Below are 6826 nucleotides of genomic sequence, written 5' to 3'. Positions count from 1 at the left end.
CTGAGCCTATACCACCAATAGGAAGATGATCAACAGTAAGATGATGCATCAACAACCCCCAGCTTTTGCCTGAGGTATTCAAAAGTGTCCCTGGGCAACGGTTTGGTGAAAATATCAGCAACTTGTTCCTTAGAAGGAACATACTCCAACTTGACCTTCTGTTCAAGTACTTGTTCCCGGAGAAAATGGTACTTGATTGGTATGTGCTTGGTTTTTGAATGCATAACCGGATTCTTTGAGATGCTGATTGCACTTGTGTTGTCACATAAGATAGGGATTGGAGGAGTACAAGTGATTTGATAATCCTGCAAATTCTGCATCATCCAAAGGAGTTGGGTGCAACAAGATGCAGCAGCAACATATTCTGCTTCAGCTGTAGACAAGGCAATTGAACTCTGTTTCTTGCTGAACCAAGAGACCAGTCTGGGACCCATAAAGAACACACCACCACTTGTGCTTTTCCTGTCATCCACGCTTCCGGCCCAATCTGCATCTGTATAGGCATGAAGAGTAAGATCTGTATCTCTAGGATACCATAAGCCATAATTTTGAGTCCCTTGAAGATATTTGAAAATTCTCTTCACTGCTTGAAGATGAGTCTCCTTCGGATTTGCCTGAAATCTTCCAACTATTCCAACTGCATGCATGATGTCTGGTCGGGTACCTGTCAAATATAGTAAACTTCCAATCATAGATCTGTAGGTTGGTTGATGTACTGCTGCAGATTCATCATTTGCACTGAGACTACATCCTGTGACCATGGGTGTACATACTGGTTTTGCATCTTCCATGCCATATTTCTTCAAAATCTGCTTGAGATACTTGGTTTGAGATAAAAAGATTCCTCCTTCCTTCTGTTGGATTTGCAAACCAAGGAAATATGTCAGTTCTCCTAGCAAGGACATTTCAAATTCTTTCTGCATGACTGAGGCAAAGCTTTGACTCATAGCTTCTTCATTGCTGCCAAAAATAATGTCATCTACATACACAACAAGTATTAGCAATTTGTCATTTTCAACTTTTATATACAGATTGCTATCTGCTGAACCTTTTAAGAAACCTTGTTGATGAAGATATTTGTCCAACCGGTAGTACCAAGCCCTTGGAGCTTGTTTGAGACCATAGAGAGCCTTTTTCAATCGGCATACAAGATTTGGATCATTTCCAAGAATGAACCCATCTGGCTGTTCAATGTATACTTCTTCTTCCAGGTCTCCATTCAAAAAGGCTGATTTCACATCCATTTGAAATACTTTGAAGTTCTGAAAACTTGAGAGAGCAAGGAACATTCGGATGGCCTCAAGTCTTGCAACAGGAGCAAAAGTTTCTTCAAAGTCTATTCCTTCTTGCTGCGCATACCCTTTACAGACGAGTCTGGCTTTGTTTCTAATTACTTCTCCATTTTCATTCAATTTATTTTTGAAGACCCATTTTGTTCCAATAACATTCTTATCTTTTGGTCTAGGAACCAGCTCCCAAGTGTTGTTCTTTTCGATTTGCTCAAGTTCTTCATCCATTGCTTTCACCCAAAATTCATCTTTGCATGCCTCTTTCACATTTTGTGGTTCGGTGGAGGAAAGTAATGCCAAATAGCTTGAAGCTTCTGCAACTGTTCTTCTAGTTTGTATACCTGCTTCTTTTTGTCCCATGATCTGAGATTCTGGATGGTTCTTCTGAACATATCTGGATGGAGTCTTTTCTTCTATTCTTGTCCGTTCTTCTGCTTCTTCGTGAGGTTCTTCTTGAGATTCTTCTTGAGGTTCTTCTTCTTCATCATTCTGTCTTTGAGGGTAGCTCTCATCTTCTTCGATGTCTTCACGATGTATTTGCCTAGGAATATATCCCTTTTCATCAACCACTACATCAATGCTGTCAACAATTCTGCCAAGTCTTTTATTGTAGCATTTGTATGCTTTGCTATGTGGAGAATAGCCAAGAAGAATGCCTTCATCTGCTCTAGGATCAAGTTTGCCAAGCTGCTCCTCAGTATTCTTGATATAGCATTTGCTCCCAAATATTTTGAAGTGCTTTACGGAAGGAGTTTTACCACTCCAGAGCTCATGAGGGGTTTGAGTGCTGTTCACCCGGACATTTGTCTTGTTGAGAATAATAACCGCAGTATGTGCAGCCTCACCCCAAAAGGTTGCGGGGGTTCCTGATTCATCAAGCATAGCACGAGCCATTTGTTGGATTGTTCTGTTCATTCTTTCAACAACTCCATTTTGCTGAGGCGTTCTAGCTGTAGAGAATTCTCTCCTTATCCCATGTTCATCACAGAAATCGAAAAATTCATTTGAAGTAAATTCCCCACCTCTGTCAGATCTGAGGCACTTAATTTTGTGACCTGATTCATTTTCAGCCAAGGCTTTGAAGGTTTTGAATTTTTCGAATGCTTCATCTTTGTGCTTCATAAGACCTAACCAAACAAACCTGGAGAAATCGTCAATAAATAATATCAAGTATTCCTCTCCTCTAGGTGTTCTTTTTCTGAAAGGTCCACATACATCTGTATGTACTAGCTCAAGAGGCATGCTGGCTGATCCTTCTTTCTCTGGAAAGTTAGTTCTGGTTTGTTTTCCAAACTGACATGATCTGCATATGGTGTTGTCAGGAATTTTGATATCTGGAAGATCGCGAACTGCCTGATATTTGCAAGCTTTCCTTATTTGTGAGAAGCTTAGATGTCCCAACCTTCGATGCCATAACCAGTGCTCTTCATTCTTGCTTAGATAGCATTGTTGTTGTCCTTCATCAAATATGTATAGATTATTTGGAGTTCTCTTTCCTTTGAGAACTGTTTTACCTGTATCAAGATCACGAACAAGGCATCCATTTGATCTGAATATAACCTCGGTTCTTTGATCACACATCTGGCTGACACTTAGAAGATTATGCTTCAATCCATCAACAAACAAAACATTTCCAGCCTTAACATCTTCTTTTAAAGGAGCAATACCTTTTCCTTTTATAGTTGCAGGAGTATCATTTCCAAAAGAGACTTTCTTTCCCTTTTCTAAATTAGAATAAGACTCAAGTTTTTCTTTATCACCTGTCATATGTTTCGAACATCCACTGTCAATGTACCATAGATTTTCTTGTCCTTCTGCATAAAATGCTATCCCACATCTTTCTGTTTGAGGTTCCTTTATTCTCCATGTTTTGGCGCCTGAGGCTTGTTCCTTTTTCTGCTCTTGTACCTTTCTTTCCGGAAACCTGCTTCTGCATTCAAAGTCTTTATGTCCAAAATTATTGCAAATAGAACATTCAACTTCATTTTCAAGAGCTGAAAAATTGTTATAGGTCCTTTTTGTAATCCCTGTCATACTTCTTTGTTTTTGAGCTTCCCTAGTCATGATTGTTTTATACGCAACACATTGAGCTGCTTTGTGACCAAAGTTATGGCAAGAAAAGCATTGTCCATTGAAGAAGCTTCTGCGATTATTGGATCTACCAGCCAACTGATTGTAATTTCTATTTTCATCTATTCTTGAACCAAATTGAGAAGATTTTACCTGTGGCTGGTTGTGGCTTTTGTTCACCCTTAAGCTGGATTGCCCCTGATAGTTTCTGCTTGACATTTGTCCCTGCTTTACCTGATGATCTTCCTTATGCTCTTGCTCATTTCTTCTTGCTGCATCAAGATAACTTTTTGAAGTGGATGCTTGAGAAGTTTCTCCATTATAGCCCAAACCTGTCTTATTTAGTGGAGACCGCTGCACACTGATAATCTCATCCAAAGTTTCAGATCCTTTGACAAACTTGAGATTAATAGTTTTTGTTTTCTCAATTTCTTTTCTAAGACCAACAATTTCACCTTCTAATTTTTCAAGATGTTTTTCCTTTTCATCAATTTGGAATTGTAGAGTATCAATAATCATGTTCTTTTCTTCTATCCATCTCTTGAGTCTAGTAATTTCATCATAAAGGTTATCCACATCTACAACATCCTCATAATCATCATCTTCAAATGCCATTAACAACCTATATTTATTACCTTGTTCATCTTCATCACTGTTTGATAAGCCATCACTATCTTCATGGGTGTAGTAGCTTTTCTTGCTTTGTTTCTTGTTCCATCTAACTGGTTCCTTTCCTTTATCCTTATAAGAACATTTTGCAGCATAATGACCTACTCTTCCACAAGCAAAGCATTTGAAAGGTAGCTTACCTCTGAACCTTCCAGAACCTCTTTGAAGATTTCTGACAAAATTTGATTCTTCTTCCTCTTCTTCTGGATCATGGCTTGCTTCATAGTAATCTTCTTTGCCTGATGCTTTAAAAGCAGCCTCCCTTCTGTCTGATGGTCCTCCCTTTCTCATTTCATAAGCAGTTAGAATTCCATGTAGCTGAGACATAGTAAGAACACGGAGATTTTCTTTTTCTTCTATTGCAGATACTTTGGATTCAAACTTGGGGGATAATGATCTTAGAATCTTTTGAACTACTAGAGACTCCTTTACTTCTTCACCCAAATTTTTCATACAATTTACAATCTCATCTACCCGAAGAAAATAATTAGCCACACTTTCATCATTATACATCTTGAGAGTCTCATATTGAATTCTGAGAGTTTGAAGTTTGGCTTGTTTTACCTGTTCATCTCCTTCATAGCTTGTGATCATTTTGTCCCATATTTCTTTTGCTGATTTGAAGTGCATTACCTTCATGAATTCTGTTTGGGATATACTTCCTAATAGAGTACTGACTGCTTTTGCATTTGTTTCATACTTCTTTTTCTCAGCTCGATCTGTAGGAGTAGCTGAAGGAAAAGCATAGCCTGTTTCTACAATGTCCCAAACTTCAGTACCAAGAGATTGAAGATATGCAGTAACTCTTACCTTCCAATAATTGAAGTTTGTCCCATCAAAAACTGGTGGCCTGATTGATGCTTCTCTCTCGTAGTTGCTCATGATGAACGATCTACCTTCAAGCGATCAAGCTTTTCTGAAGGACCTGCTCTGATACCAATTGTTGGAAATAATACTGAGAGGGGGGGTGAATCAGTATTATCAAGCAATTTACCAAATCTTCCTTATTTGATCTTTTGAATTATTCTTGCATATCAGTACCATAAAATAATGAGCATGAATAAAGAAAATAGACAGTCACACCAAAGAACACAAGATGTAAGGTGGAAACCCAATGCGGGAGAAAACCACCTGCTGCAATATGTCTCTATCTTCTTTCAAGAAATTCTTTTTACAATGATTTTGTACTGGTGCAGTCCTTTACCAGCACGCAGGCTGCAACCTGCAGAGAGCTACAACTCTCTCTCGTTTTCCAGTCTCTCCTGGAAGGGAGCTACAACCCCCTACTTCTTTTCATGAAGAATCAAATGATCAACAAGTATACAACAGATACAGTCCACTACAGATATCAGATCAGTAATTACAAAAAATAACCCAGAACACCTTATGAACAGAAATATACAGTCAACAGATCATCTTAAGACAGGGACGCATATTTTCTTTCTGTGACCTGCGACTGGACGCAGTCTACCTTCCACTGTTCTGCGTGCCGACGCACTGTTCCTCTATGCTTTGCTGCGACCGGCGCACCCAGAAACACTATCGCGCCGCGTCTTTTGCTTCAGAGACGCAACCAATAACACAGTCGCGCCGCGTCCTTTGCCTCAGAGACGCACCTGAGCCTTTACTGTACTGCGTCCCGGCGCACTTTCCCTTCACTGAACCTGCGTCCCTTCAGATATAGAAGATATGAGGACTTCAGAACCAACCCAAACACTCAGATCCACAGATCTGATCATGCGCCATAGAGATCACAGTCCATTAGAAGATTCGCCTTCATAGATCTGGACTAGATCTCACCAAAAGATATTCAACCAAGATGATGCATAATCCAAATGAACTCCTTTGCTTTATATAGGCAAGCTTCTCCCCAAAACATGGAACAAAACCACGAGCCGACACCATAGAAAAACAAAAACCGTCGGCTAGATACCACACAAGAAACCCCCACGTGCTTTTCTCTGCCTTGAAATGTGTGCACTGGGCGGACGCACCTCCTGAACGGCTGGCCTGCGTCCCTAGACGCGGGTTCTGTATGGTATACCTGCGGGGACGCACTTGCTGAACATATTTCCTGCGTCCTTCTTGATTTATCACCTGAATGGGTTTGCCATCAAGGACAACACCTGAATCATAATGCCAACAAAAGGCTCATGCCGATATGAAAAGGACCTACCAGGAATTTCAAGTAGGAGACCATGTCTATGTGAGAATCAAACCCAAGAGGAGTACTCTAAGATGGGGAAAGTGTGCCAAATTGGCCCCTCGGTTCTGTGGTCCCTTCCAAATCTTAGATACGATAGGACCGGTTGTGTATCAACTCGCGTTACCTAGTCATATTCAGGTGCATAATGTATTTCATGTTTCGCTTTTAAATAAATATGTATATGATCCTCGACACATCATAGATTGGCAATATATTCAAGTAAAAGAATATTAAGATATGTATATATGTAAAGTAATTCTTCTATCTTCAGTATATATATTCAGATGTGCCAAATCTGTGACAATTGGTTGATGGCAAGTCGAACCGGAAGGAGAAAAAAATGTAAACTTTGTAACAGGAACTATAAACTCAAAATGGGAACTCTAGCCAAAAAACCCAAAAAATATGAAAAACAGTGTCAAAAATGAAAAGTGTTGATGCTGGAATAACACTTTTTTCTAGGGTAAATTTTCAACATATTTTAAAAATGATCATGAAAACCATATTTTTGTGCAAAAATTGTGCAAAAAACACCTTCAAAACCAAAAGTGTTGACGCTAGAATAACACTTTTTTTAAGGGTAAATTTTGTG

This window comes from Pinus tabuliformis, chromosome J (assembly GCF_031772625.1).
Source record: "Pinus tabuliformis cultivar Carrire ecotype Pingquan chromosome J, CPIR1, whole genome shotgun sequence".
Classification (NCBI taxonomy): Eukaryota; Viridiplantae; Streptophyta; class Pinopsida; order Pinales; family Pinaceae; genus Pinus; species Pinus tabuliformis.
Note: the sequence above shows the minus strand (reverse complement) of the source record.